This window comes from Sorex araneus, chromosome 1, assembly GCF_027595985.1.
Source record: "Sorex araneus isolate mSorAra2 chromosome 1, mSorAra2.pri, whole genome shotgun sequence".
NCBI classification, from domain to species: Eukaryota; Metazoa; Chordata; class Mammalia; order Eulipotyphla; family Soricidae; genus Sorex; species Sorex araneus.
Genome location: NC_073302.1, coordinates 369768708 through 369783260, shown reverse-complemented (window position 1 = coordinate 369783260; position 14553 = coordinate 369768708). Strand labels below are relative to the sequence as shown.

Below are 14553 nucleotides of genomic sequence, written 5' to 3'. Positions count from 1 at the left end.
ACAACTTATGCAAGTGCTGTACCACTTGAGCTGGCTCTTTGACCCCGAGAGATATACTTTTAAATTTATATCAGTGGAGGAAGAAAATACTTGAGTTAGTATTAGGTATTTAATTACAGAAATACCTATAAGATTAGGTATTTCTGTAATTATATTAAATCCACAGTATCCTTATAAACTTGCTATTACTATGTCTTTTTTTTTTAACTAATAGCTTTAGAAATATGGGTTTTACTTATTCCTCATTATTTTCTTTTGGGCCCATATCCAGCAGTACTGGCAGGCTACTCCCAGTTTTGTGCTCAGGGTTTGCTTCCACAGCGATACTCATTGGACCTTGTGATACTGGGAGTTGAATCCATACTTCTCACAAACATGGTACTCACTCACCTCTTAGAGCTATCTCTGTTTCAAAAGTTTTACTTTACAAAATATTACCTCCAGTAAGTGATTGAGTCATATTTTAAAGTCATTTCTGAATCTGAGATGTTTGTTCATGTGATACAAGGTTTTTAAAAAGACAAATTTAAGATAGCATTCTTTTCCATACTTCAGAGTCTAATGCCTACTTACATCCTTTTTAAAGGGTAAATGATTTTCAATATTGAATTACCACTGGCCTTGAGCCTGAGGTTTCTTCTAACATTTGAAGATTTTAACATTTGTTGGCGCTGACTGATGACCAAAAGTCGTAGAAGAATAGAAACCAGTATGGTTACGTGCCAATGTCCTGTATATTTTTTAATTTTAATTTTTTATTTTTACTCGTTTTGGAGTCACACTAGCGGTGTTAAGCAGTACATGTAATAGTTTACTATTTCTAAGACTTATTGACTGTGATTCTAGGTGTTGTTTTTCTATCTCACTTGAGTTTTTATTTAGTGACTCTGAAAAATTTCATATGTATTTTTGTGAGAGGCCACACCTGGGCCTGCTCGGGGGCCACGCCTGGTATTGTTCACGGTACCATCTGCACTTCTGGGGTTTGAACCAGGGCCACAGTCAAAGAAAGCCACTTGCTGGGAAAGCACCTTAATCTTCGTACTGTTTCTCTGGCCTGCCTTCAGTCTTTTAAACATAACTTTAGTGCCCAACATTTAATTTTTAGTTGGGATATTTTATGACAGTAGCTCTCTAATCTTAGTTATATTTCTGATGCTATCACTTTATTATGAACAATGGAATTTCCTTTTCTTAAGTGGAATTGGAGAGCAGTTGGAAAATCTAGGCTTCTAACAGAGCTAAAATTTATGCAAGTACTCACAGCTTCAGATTTATTCTTTTGCCTCTTTTAGTATGCCTTTATTTTTGGTGTAAATTTTTTTTTTTTTAAGAAAATGATACCTAGGTCCCTTTTGTGTTATAAAATAAAGTGCTATTTCGGATAAATGGAAGCTTTCTTTTCCTTGGGTATCTTAGTAAAGTTAGGAGGTGTAGGAACTGTTTATCGTAGGTGTGGTGCATGTGGTAGGTTTCTTACTGCACACATTTACTGAGATTTCCTAGGGCACGGGTGATGGTCACCCAGATGTGACTTCCGGAAGAGGCCCAGGAGAGACTTGGAGTGGGAAGGGAGAAAGGCCTAGACACAGTCTCTCCACTCCCGGGGTCACGTGGGAGGGATTGCCAAGGAAACTGGCCCTGCCTTGTAGTTGAGGAGCAGAGGGGGAAAATGAAGACACTATATTTGGCGGTGGGAGGGGGAGGATTTCATTGGTTTCTTTAAATGTTACTAAGTCACAGTTGGGAAGAGACTTGGGGCAGGAGGGCCTTATCAGTCTACTACACCTGATTCTTGGGCATGCTGCCTGACAGCCTGCTTGTGGGGATGTTGAAGCAACAAGGAAAGATGACAGTTTAAAATTTATAACACAGTAGGATGAAGAATTACAAGGCAATGTTTTTGCTCAGATGCTCCTCCCCATTAGCTGTTCAACCTGGGAAACTGTTATAATTGGAACTTTATTCCTCTTTTCATTTGTGCAAGAGTAATAATAACTTCCTCTTTAGCTCATAGAGTTGCAAAGAGAAGATAATGTGTTTGAAAAGACTAAATGTTATAGAAATCTGTATACACAATTTGGTAATTTGATAAAATCTACATAGCAACTCCCATTAGAACGGAATTGAATAGTTTTATTTTTTGAGGAGGGGTGGAACCCAGCAGTGCTTGGAGCTTACTCTTGACTCTGTGCTGCTGGATCACTCCTGGTGGGGCTCAGGAGACCATACAGGGTGCCAGGAATTGAAGCTGGGTTGGTTAGGTACCAGGTAAGTATTCTACCTGCTGTACAATCACTCTAGTCCCCCAAAGGAGTAGATATAGTTATTAGCTATCACAAATAGTTTTATTATTTTTTTTTATTATTTTTTTTTAATTTATTTATTTTTAATTAGAGAATCACCGTGAGGGTACAGTTACAGATTTATACACTTTTGTGCTTATACTTCCCTCATACAAAGTTTGGAACCCATCCCTTCACCAGTGCCCATTCTCCACCACCCGTGAACCCAGTGTCCCTCCCACCCTCCCCAATCCCATCTCCCCCCTACCCCACCCTGCCACTGTGGCAAGGCATTCCCTTCTGTTTTCTCTCTCTAATTAGCTGTTGTGGTTTGCAATAAAGGTGTTGAGTGGCCGCTGTGCTCAGTCTCTAGCCCTCATTCAGCCCGCAACTCCCTTCCCCCACATGGCCTTCAACTACAATGTAGTTGGTGATCGCTTCTCTGAGTTGACCTTTCCCCGGAACGTGAGGCCAGCCTCGAAGCCATGGAGTCAACCTCCTGGTACTTATTTCTACAGTTCTTGGGTGTTAGTCTCCCACTCTGTTATTCTATATACCATGGATGAGTGCAATCTTTCTATGTCTGTCTCTCTCTTTCTGACTCATTTCACTCAGCATGAAACTTTTCATGCCCATCCACTTGACTACAAAATTCTTGACCTCCTTTTTTCTAACAGCTGCATAGTATTCCATTGTATAGATGTACCAAAGTTTCCTCAACCAGTCATCCGTTCTGGGGCATTCGGGTTTTTTCCAGATTCTGGCTATTGTAAACAGTGCTGCGATGAACATACATGTGCAGATGTTGTTTCGATTGTACTTTTTTGCCTCTCTGGGATATATTCCCAGCAGTGGTATTGCTGGGTCAAATGGGAATTCAATATCTAATTTTTTGAGAGTCGTCCATATTGTTTTCCAGAAGGGCTGAACCAGTCGGCATTCCCACCAGCAGTGAAGAAGGGTCCCTTTCTCCCCACATCCTCTCCAACAGCGGTTGCTTTTGTTCTTTTGGATGTGTGCTAGTCTCTGTGGTGTGAGGTGGTATCTCAAAGTTGTTTTGATCTGCATCTCTCTGATGATTAGTGATGCAGAGCACTTTTTCATGTGCCTTTTGGCCATTCGTATTTCTTCCTTGGTAAAGTTTCTGTTCATTTCTTCGCCCCATTTTTTGATGGGGTTGGATGTTTTCTTCTTGTAGAGTTCAACCAGTGCTTTATATACCATTGATATCAACCCCTTATCTGATGGGTATTGTGTAAATATCCTTTCCCATTCTGTGGATAGTCTTTGGATTCTGGTCACTGTATCTCTTGCGGTGCAGAAGCTTTTTAGTTTAATGTAGTCCCATTTGTTGATCTCTGTTTTTACTAGATTGCTTAGTTCCGTGTCACGTTTGAAGATACCTTTATCTTCAATATCGTGGAGGGTTTCGCCGACCTTGTCTTCAATGTACTTTATGGTTTGTGGTCTGATGTTGAGGTCTTTAATCCATTTTGATCTGACTTTTGTGCATGGTGTCAGGTCAAGGTCTAAACCCATTTTTTTGCATGTGGTTGTCCAGTTGTGCCAGCACCATTTGTTAAAGAGGCTTTCCTTGCTCCACTTCACATCTCTTGCTCCCTTATCAAAGATTAGATGGTCATACATTTGGGGTTGTGTGTAGGGATATTCCACCCTGTTCCATTGGTCTACGGCTCTGCCTTTGTTCCAGTACCATGCTGTTTTAATTGTTACTGCTTTGTAGTAAAGTTTGAGGTTGGGGATGGTGATGCCTCCCATCATCTTTTTCCCAAGAATTGTTTTAGCTATCCTTGGACGTTTGTTATTCCATATGAATTTTAGGATTGCTTGATCCATTTCTTTGAAGAATGTCATGGGTATACTTATAGGGATCGCATTGAATCTGTATAATGCTTTAGGGAGTATTGCCATTTTCACAAATAGTTTTAGATATGCTTATTAGCTATCAAGAGTAGATAAGAGACTTGCATAAAAGCAATCGCAAGCAGAGAGCTTTGGTAAAGAGCAGTTAATTATATGAGGAGAAATATATCAGGTGGAAAAGAAGCATTGTTTCTTTGCTGTTTATTTGCTGTTTACTTAGTCTATGTTAGCTTCTACAAGTACTTGTCTTTAAAGGATGCTTATGTTGGGAGATAGGCTTGCATACATGAAATAATTATATGGCAGCTGCATTGGCATGTGAGAGCTTTTACTAAAGTACTGGGTGCTTAAGTATGGAAGACAACTGAATGCTCAGAGACATGTGAGATCATTGGAAGGTTGGAATAAACTAGATTGTCTGTGGTAGAGAGTAGACTTGAGAAAAGCCTCAACTAGTTTGGAAAAGTGGGCATTTGAGACTCTGAGGGTAAAGAGGTGCCGAAAGAGCATATTTTGAACCTAGCAGCAGAATTTAGAGTGAGGTGACAGGGACCAAAGATTGGAAAAGCCCTCAGGCAGAAGATGACAGCTAACATGGGAAGGTCTGTGCTCTTGTTTTTGTGCTCAGTAGAGGTTCTCACAGGGTAGTTACGGACATTCTAGGTGAACAGTCTGCCACCCCTTTTTTAGCCCAAGAAGTTGTGTGTGTTGGGTTGTTTCCTGTCAAGTTTATTTGAAGAAGAAATTCTGCCAAAGTAATAGTAGTTTGAAAACTCTTGATTCTAGTGGATGGAAGATATAAAATAGAAAGATATGTGGTGCATATGACATGTGAGTGTTCTTCTATAGATTTAAAAGAGGGAAAAAAAGCATGGAAAAGTTAGAAACTAGGAGCCCATTAAAATAATGTTGTGTTGGGTTAATTTTGTCATGAATTCACAGTGGCATCTAGAATGATGATGGTCATGCAGTTTAAACAAAGAAAAGGTGGCTGAACTTCTCTTTAGTGTACAGAATGGTGACATGAAAGAAATAGACGTTAAGTAAAATCCTGTTTTGGTTATTCTCCTTTATCAAGCACAGTAATAGGTAGTGAGAACTGAAGATGGGCAAGACATGTTTGTACTCTCACAGAATATGTTAATCTGTCCTGGGAGACATTCTGTCACTGTCACTGTCATCCCTTTGCTCCTCGATTTGTTGAGTGGGCACCAGTAATGTCTCTCATTGTGAGACTTATTGTTACTATTTTTGGCATATCCAATATGCCACGGGTAGCTTACCAGGCTCTGCCTTGCGGGCGAGATAGTCTCGGTAGCTTGCCGGGCTCTCTGAGAGGGGCGGAGGAATCAAACACAGGTCGGCCGCCTGAAAGGCGAATGCTATACCTCCGTGCTGGCTGGGAGACATTGAACTAAAGAAATACTTGGTCACTTTAATATCTTTGAGATTGAAATGTGCCTTTCGGGCAAAGAGGAGCCATAGTTGGGGTGGTTGTGTCACCCTTAGCTATGCTCAGGGCTTGCTCCTGACTTTGTGCTAAGGTTTCACTCCTAGCAGGGCTGGGAGACCATAAGCAGTGCTGGAGATCAAACCTGGTGGACAGCATGCAAGGCAAGTGCCTGCCCCTCTATTATCTCTCCAGCCCAGTTTCTTTCTTATGATCAGTAGCATCTTAGACTGAACTGAGTATGATGTATATGTAGATAATCAAATTATGTGGCATTTGGTTTGTTGATAAAGATTATGTGTGAAGTGCCATAGATGCTTAAAGGAAAACGAGGTCTGTTGATGGAGTTTTGGGATTGTTTTTATGGAGAGCATGATGACTGAGCCTTAAAGGATGACTAAAAATTTCCAGGATGGTTGGGAAGGACGACATTTCAGAGTTGTGGAAATTTTACATGGAGTTTGGAAAATTCAGTTAGGGAGTGAGCTATAATCATTGTAAAATTCAGGCTTCAATTAAAGAGTTACAGTTGAAGTGTAAATGTCTTTTTGGTAGGGGCTGTGACATTGTTTTGTTTTCTGTTTCCCACCTTGATCAATACCTCAGTACTCCCTCAGTAACTAATATCTCAGTACTAACAATCCTGATATTATAACTTGGGGAAAGGAGAAAACAACCTGATACTGAACTTGGGGAAAGGAGAAAAGTGGAAAACTGTGGTTCAATTTAAGAATGGGATGGCTAATTTCTTGGAATAGATTACAAGAAAAGAATACATGAAAAGTACAGAGTGTAGAAACATGAAAAGTGATGAGTAAGATGAAGTAAAGAGAAATCACTCTGATTGTTTCATGTGTATTGGTAGATCGTTGCAGGTGAGAATCTTAACAGTGAGAGGAGTTTTGAGGAAAAATTGAAGGTATATATAAAGTTTATTGGATGTTTCTGCTTGCTCTGAAGTTCTTATGAGAGTGCTTCATAATGTGGCCTGTCAGAAAGGGTTTAGTACAAATCTATAAATAACGATCAAGACACCATAGCTTTTTGTTCACAGAAGTGAAGCTGCTTTTGCACAGTCTAGGAAGGGGTTCGTGATCTGTGCTGTGGTAAGTGGTTATGTACCTGTCCTTGGTATGGGGTTGGAGGAGAGAGTGGAAAGTCTTTTTTCCTTTTATTGTTGAGGATGACTTGGCTATGGAGTTGAGGGAGAAGAGGGAGTAGGTAAAGGGGCTGGAGAGGTGGTTCAAGTAGCAGAGCACATAACTAGCATGTGGGAGATTCTGGCATCTCAAGGTTCAAGTCCAGAATCGTAAAACCCATACTTCCAGGCTTAGCATTGTGGGATTGGTCTCAAGCCCCAAACTAAGCTGGATGTGACCCTTATTTAAAAAAAAAAAAAACCTACAGAATGTGATGGGGAGTACTAATTGGTATATAACGATTTTTTATATTAAAGACATAATGTTATTTTAAGTGGTTTGTAAGTCTTAAGGATCATATTTATATCTGTATATGAATCAGTTTGAGATATTGTGATACTTTGTTATGAATACTATATAATAATATGCATGTTACATTTTGTTAGTTGTGGGTTTGCACACCTGCCTGACAGGGTGCACACTCTTTAATTGGGTGTTCACACTAGCTTCTGGTTGCTTACCAGGGTTCCTGTGATTCTCTGCAGTTGAATCACCTTAGGGTGTGTTGCTCACACACCTGACTAATGCAGCCAGAAATTATTTATGGCATCAGGAAGAACTCAGATAATAGAGTTATCAGGATCATATTCTGCTCATACGGAAGCACCAGGGACTGAACCTTTTATGAGAGGGGGGAGTTTCTCAGTCTAGTGAGTCTGACGATTCTGTGCTATATCTCAAGGATGAGGCACTGCTCAGGCCTTGTGATGCCAGGGGCCACTCAGGCCACACCTGGCATTGCTTGTGGGCCTTCAGGGCTATCCTTGGAGGTCAGAGGGGTCATGGCCCTGGAGATTGAACTGGAATCCTGTGAATGCAAAGCATTCACCCTTTACCATTACGCTTTCTTTCTGGCCCAGAGGGATGGAAATCTTGAACTTAAGCTTGCAAGACAGACATTCTAAGCTATGCCGCAATTCCCTGGTTTCCACTTCATGTATGTATTTATTTACTTATGTATATGTTAATGTATACACATCATCTCATTTAAGTTTTGCAGTCCTTAATTTTAAGAAAGATGATGGAGATAACCACAGTTCATAAAGCAGGAAACCAAGGGTGTCAGAGGTTAATGTCTTAAGCCACTTGTTAAAAATCAGCCAGTTTGTTAGGCACCTGGTAAGTTAAGAGGGTCTAATGAACAGTAAGCACTTGTCTTTACAGATAAGCAGTACTACTTAAAATTTCTATTAGGGTATTCAGTTAAGCTCAGTTCTTTGATTTTTGTCTGTCTTTGGGGTTCTGGGTTATTGGTCACAGAGACTGAATAAAACTTTATTTCATTTTGTAGTATCATGTGTTGATTGGAAATTTTATTATTAATTTTTTAATTATGGTTTGGGAGCACCTGTACCAAGGACTTACTTTTGACTCTGTGTTCATGGATCATTCTTGACAATACTCCAAGGACCGTCTGCCGTGCCAGGGGTCTAATCAGGGTCAGCTGCATGCAAGGCAAGTGCCTTAACCCTTGTACTGTCTTTTTTGGCCCCTGATAGTAGATTATAGATCTGTAAGAACATTTCATTTAGTAAGTTAACATATAGTACAAAACCAATTTTGTGTTGTAAAATAGGTGGTTTTTTTTTTTTTTTTATGTTTTGGAATCACACCTCATGGTGTTTGGGTACTATTTCGACTCAGTGCATAGGGGTCTCTCTTGGGGATGCTTGGAGACCATGCAGGGCTGAGGATTGAGCCCTGGCCTCCCGCATGCAGATCACTAAGAAATGAGTTTAAGAAAACGTGTAGAGAGGGCCAGGGAGACACTACAGTGGGGAAGGTGCTTGCCTTGCATGCAGCTGACCTGAGTTTGATTCTAGTTTCCCCTGAACCTCTCCAGGAATGATCTCTGAGCATAGAGTCAGAAGAAAGCTTTGAGCACTGCAAGGTTCCCCCCCCCCCATCTTGTCCCCCCAATCAAAGATACAATACCACTGGCACCTCACACTTGAATGTGACTTGCTAATATAAGTTGCAGTGCTTCTGTCGACATGTTAAATAATTTGCCACATGTTAAAGAATTAGTACACGGTAGTGATAATTGGGAAAAGACTGGAGATTACATCGGCTTCTAAATTCTTCCTGCTGTTTTATTATGAATCTGGGCCAAGGAAATCAATTTTAGTGAAAAATTTTTAGACGTTTTTAGTAACAATCTGTGGAAGAAAGTTAAGACCAATGTCAATTAAACAAGAAATTGCTGCATCAGAGTTAATTTATAGTTCATGAGAAATGGGATAAATTTAGTTTATGTCTCTAAATGATGTGTAGTTTATTTTCTCTGTTTATTTTGTCTCTGTGTATATGCATGTGTGCTCTCTTAGGCATGTCACATACATGTACAAGCTTAAGGAGGTTATGTTCTGTATCTGTTCAAGGACTTACCTTGTTGTCCTAACCCTTCCCTGTAATTAAAGATAAGCAACTCATTTGAGGAAAATTCTAAAAAAAATATGAACACACCTCTTCATAATCCTGTCTTCAAGTCACAAAGAAAACTTGATCATTGAAATTCAAGTATTCAGAACTTTCAATGCTTAGAAAAGGATTCTTTGGCTGTTATCTGAACTGGAAGTGGTAACTGTGTATAACATACAAACTGGAAAGCAAGCATATTCCATTCCATAAGTAATTTTGTTATTGTTTTGCTTGGGGGCCACAATTTGCCATACTCGGGGCTTACACCTGACTCTCTGCTCAGGTGTCACTTCTGGCAGGGCTTGGGGGACCATAATTGTTGCAAGGTATCAAACCTGTACAGGCCACCACAAACCCCCTGCTAGCCATACTATCCCTTAATAAGTAATTTGTAACTAACATATTTTAGCTCAGTGCTAGGTTTCAGGTTATCTCTGCCATTAAATAGTACTGTGCCATTCAGAATAAAACTTTAAAAAATTTCCTTTCATTCTTATGCAGTGAAATATGTGTTTTTTCCATTGTACGTATTAGTGATATTTTTGTCACATGTTAAAATTCTGTAACTTTGTGCACAAATGTTTGGAAATCAAATTGAACGTACCTTTTATTTTAGTGAGCCAAGTGTAAACCTTAGGGAAAACGTAGCTCAAGGGCCTGCTCCTGGCTCTGTTTATGTACCATGTGGTACCATTGGTAGAACCTGGAGCTCCTGCAGTGCCCAGCAGGCATTCCACTCCTTCAGATAATCTCCCCAGCCCCTAAATCAGATTCTTCAAGTAACGGTGTGGTGAATGAGATATGTTCACTGTATCACTGTCATCTCGTCATTCATCAATTTACTCGAGCAGGCGCCAGTAACATCTCCATTTGTCCCAACCCTGAGATTTTAGCAGCCTCTCCTTACTCGTCTTACCCAATGATTGGAGGCTTCTTTCAGGGCCAGGGGAATGAGACCTGTTATTGTTACTGGTTTTGGCACATCGGATATGCCATGGGGAGCTTGCCAGGCTTTGCCATGCGGATGGAATACTCTCCATAGCTTGCCGGGCTCTCTGAGAGGCATATATATATGTATACGTATATATACACACACACATATATATACATGTATAAGTGTGTATATATATATGTATGTATGTATGTATGTATTTCCCTCTATGATGATGTGTTGCACAGCTGCACGGTCCAGGATTATGTTCACTCATGTGTGAGGCTCAGCCCGAGTGTGTGGAAAGTGGCCTGGTGGTTGGGTAGTGGAGGTCGGCTGCTGGGGCTGGGTTCCTTGGGGCAGGGAGGGCTCTCACCTGCCCCACTCTGGGGCACCCCGAGTGGAAATAGCCTCTGGCACAGAGTCCGGTGGCATGGTTATGGGGGCCTCATTTTATGCTTTTCCGGGAGAAGCAGCCGTGAGTTCTGGAGGGTGGCTGATGAGGATCTTATCTGGCGCTGGCAGGAGGTGACTGAAGGGTGTGATCTCTGGGTCTCCAGAGTCTGGGGGAAGCAGGCAGAGGATCTCTGCTCCCAGGTCCCGTTGAGCCAGAGTCCAAGATCACAAAGTTCCACATTACTTGGATTCCTGGGACTTCGCTCATGCATGAGGCTCAGCCCAATCCTCTGGAAAAGTGGCCTGGAGTGTGGAGGCGAGATCAGCTGCTGGGACTGGGTCCCTTGGGGCTGGGAGGGCTCTCACCCGCCCCCCATTTGGGGTACTCCGAGTGAAAACAGCCGAGATCTGTTAGTATTTCCAAAATATGTAGATTGGGTTTCCAACTGGGGTCAGTTGGTGCCTTACCTCCTGTACCTCACTCAGACCCTTTGGATTTTGGTTTTGCAAATGATTGAAGCTAAATCTAATGCTATTGAATCTAGGACGATTGTACCTTTTTTTTTTTTTTGGTTGGGAAAAGGCAGTTTTTACCACACCCAGCAATGCTGAGGGCTTACTCCTGGCTCTGCACTCAGGGATCACTTTTGGCTGGTTTGGAAGACCGTATGGGACGCTGGGGATCAAACCTGGGTCAGCCACATGATTGGCAAGCATTCTACCTGCTGCACTGTCACTCTGGTCCCAGCACTATTATACTTTAAAAAAGGTCATTTATTTAGGATTGAATTTTTAAAGGTGTATAGAAATTTTTAGAAAATGGTTCTTTGCCTTCCTTGTCACTAAGCACATGCACAGCCTTCAGCAATAGCAAAGATGTGGGCCAGAACCTTAAATCCTCGGGCACTCAGATTGCCATCTGGGATCTCAGCTGAGTTTTCCAAATGCCCTTGCCTGTGGGTGTAGATGTTGAAGAGACCAGGTTGTGAGACCAGCTGCCCTTTAGGTCAGGGAGTAGGTTTGCTTAGACCTAAGCTTTACAAGGAAGCCTCAGAATAAATACTGCCACAGTAATTTTACAGAGAACTCTTGAACCCAAGATTACCTCCTAAGCTTTCCTAAAGCTGGTTCCTGATCTTTCAAGAAAAAACTTTACTATAGTCCTTGTTGCTTGCTTTATCTCCACTTAACAGTAACTATCTCAACCTACCTAATAATTTTGTTACTTTAACACCTTGTGACTTAAACTTCAGTCTATTCAGTAACAATAGTGTAAAATCTAGGAATTTAGACGAGTTAGATCATTTTATCAGTTGCAAAGGAAAGAATGCTTTACCATTGACTATAAAAGGCCAAAAGAATATCCAGATGCTTTGTAATTCAGGAAGTCTTGTAAGAGCAGTAATTTCTTCATTTGCTGGAATTTTAGACTTTATTTATGCTAGAATCTTATTGTTCAATTCACTATTCAACTTTCTATTAAAGCAGTGACAGCTCTGTTTTAGTTTTAGGTAATGATAAAAATGAAGTTAATAGGGGACCTGAGAGGTAGTACAGAATATAAGGCACTTGTCTTACATTCAGCGGACTCAGGTTTAATCACATGATACCCCAAACCCTATCAGGAGTGATCCCTGAGTGCAGAGCCAGGAGTAAGCCCTGAGCATAGCTGTTGTGGCCCCAACTACTTCCTTCCACCCACTGTCCCTTAAGGAAGTTAATATTGAGTTGTAGTTTCTGCCTTGACAAGAAATACCTTACTGGATTGCAGTATTATTTAAAAATGTTTTAGATATAACAAGTTCTGTGAAGAAAAACAATTTTTGAGTATGTTATGATAAATCAATTTTTTAGACAGGGTTTTTTTTAAAGCTCCAAATACATATTTGCCTGATTTTTTTATTTTCCATCTTAAATTTATCACAACACCTTTTAAGAACAGATTCAGTTACCTATGATTATTGAGCAACAAAATAGTTGGTTTTGAAAATCAAGTCTTTGAAAGAATCTGTGATATATAGCACTTTATTCTAAAGTAGTTTTTTAAAAAGAAGAAAAAAACACTATTAACAAATACCCCTAGTAAAAAATTTGTTGCGCTAAATTTAGAGCTACCATAAAGCAGTTTCTCAATTGGGGCCTACTTGGCTCCTTGTCAGCCCTCAATATTTTAAAGGGGCTTTGGGTGAAATTTGTATAAATGTGAGGGGCATGAAATGGGACAGGTTGGGGCAGTCATTTGAACAGGGAAATGCTGAAGAAAACCAGGTTGGAAAGGAGGCCCTAAGTCAGCAAAAGATTGAGAACACTGTTGTAAAGGGCTGAGCTCAGGCGTTGTGTATGGCAGGTCCAGGTTCCATCCCGAACACAGCATTGTCTTCTGAGTACTGTCAGGTGTGGCCCAAACTGCCCCATAAAAAAAAAAAAAAAGTCAGCCTAATCTCTTTTATTTATAGTAAAGGCCATTGAGCAATTAATCCTCAGTGGTTAGAAATAGCTATTTGTTTCTTACAAAATAATAGCTTGAAGTTTAACCTGAAGTGGAGGAGGAGAGAGCGTGGTGTTGCTGCAGTGGACAAGAATCAAGCCCTGGCCTCAGTTCCTTGGCCTGCCGGTTACTGTCTCGGGTACAGGGATATCCTTTAGAGTTATTGAGCTTTAGTTAGACTTACTTTAAAAGATGATAGACTGCTTCTTCTGCTACACAGGCTTTTATTTCCCCCCTGAGGCTTAACTGGAATAATATATGAAAATGTTTTGTGTCAGAGCACTAAATTGTAAATTTTATTATTACAAATTAATCATACTCTGTCCTTTTAAATTAGTGTTTGTGTTTAGCATTTTTAAGCCTTGTTTTCATTAAATGATTATATTTACATTTACAGCTAATGCACTGCAGGATATTTTTGGTCACACCCAGCAATGCACAGGGGTTACTTCTGGCTCATGTACTCAGGAATTACTCCTGGTGGTCCTCAGGGGACCATATGGGATGCTGGATTCAAACCCGGGTTGGCCACGTGCAAGGCAAACACCTTGCCTGCTGTGTTATTTCTATAGCCCCTACAGGATATTTTTAATATGCTACAGTGCTTGTATATAGTGAGTGCTCAATAAACAATCCATGTCAGTCTTCTTTAGCACTCAGTTTAATTGGGTGTTAAACTGTGGGGGTATTTTGCTAGGGGGTTGTTTGTTTTTTATATTTTGACACCTAGAACCTTGCTGATCCAAGAGGGATGGAGCCTTCCAGTATTTTGTCCCATTCCTGGAGATAGTAACCAAATCTACCTTTGAGGGTGTTTTTGAAGTACAGACCAACCAATCTCCAAGTTCATTACCCAGTGGCTTCCTTTTTATACCTCATTTTTATTTTATTTTATTTTTTTATTGAATCACCTTGTGGAAAGTTACAAAAGTTTCAGGTTTAAGTCTCAGTTATACAATGCTCAAACACCCATCCCTTCACCAGTGCGCATATTCCACCACCAAGAATCACGGTATACCTCCCCTCTTCCCCCCACTTCCCCAGACCCCACCCCGCATGTGTAACTGGCAAATTTCAATTTACTTTCACTTTACTTTGATTACATTCAATATTTCAACAAAAAATTCCTATCATTGATTTGGTGTTCCTCCCCCCTAAAGTTGACCTGCTGAAAAGAAAGCATTTGGTAATTTGTTTTCCATTGCTGAGAATGAAGAGATATGAGGTCAGGAGGCCGCACTAGCAGCTGCACAGTTTTGGATTTCTGTATTTCATATACCTCATTTTTAAGGCTACTATTCACCTATCCTAATCACCCCAAGGCCAGGTACCAAATTAATACGACAACCTTCAAACTTTAGCGCTTTTTGCAGTTATTCAGATTTTCCAATTCTAAACCTGTTTCCCCCACAGTAAAAGCATATGCCAACAGTTCCTCCCCCTTCTTCCTCCTGACCACCAGTGATTCCCTATGTGGCTGGCCCCTTGTGTCATTCTGT

The 14553-nt window shown here is 40.6% G+C and overlaps 1 protein-coding gene across 3 annotated transcripts in view; it reads left to right on the top strand.

Annotated features, from left to right (window-relative positions):
• The window catches only part of SP4 (Sp4 transcription factor), a 77457-nt gene that overhangs the window by 9467 nt on the left and 53437 nt on the right, over nt 1–14553 (top strand). The gene's annotated exons all lie outside the window — the stretch shown is intronic.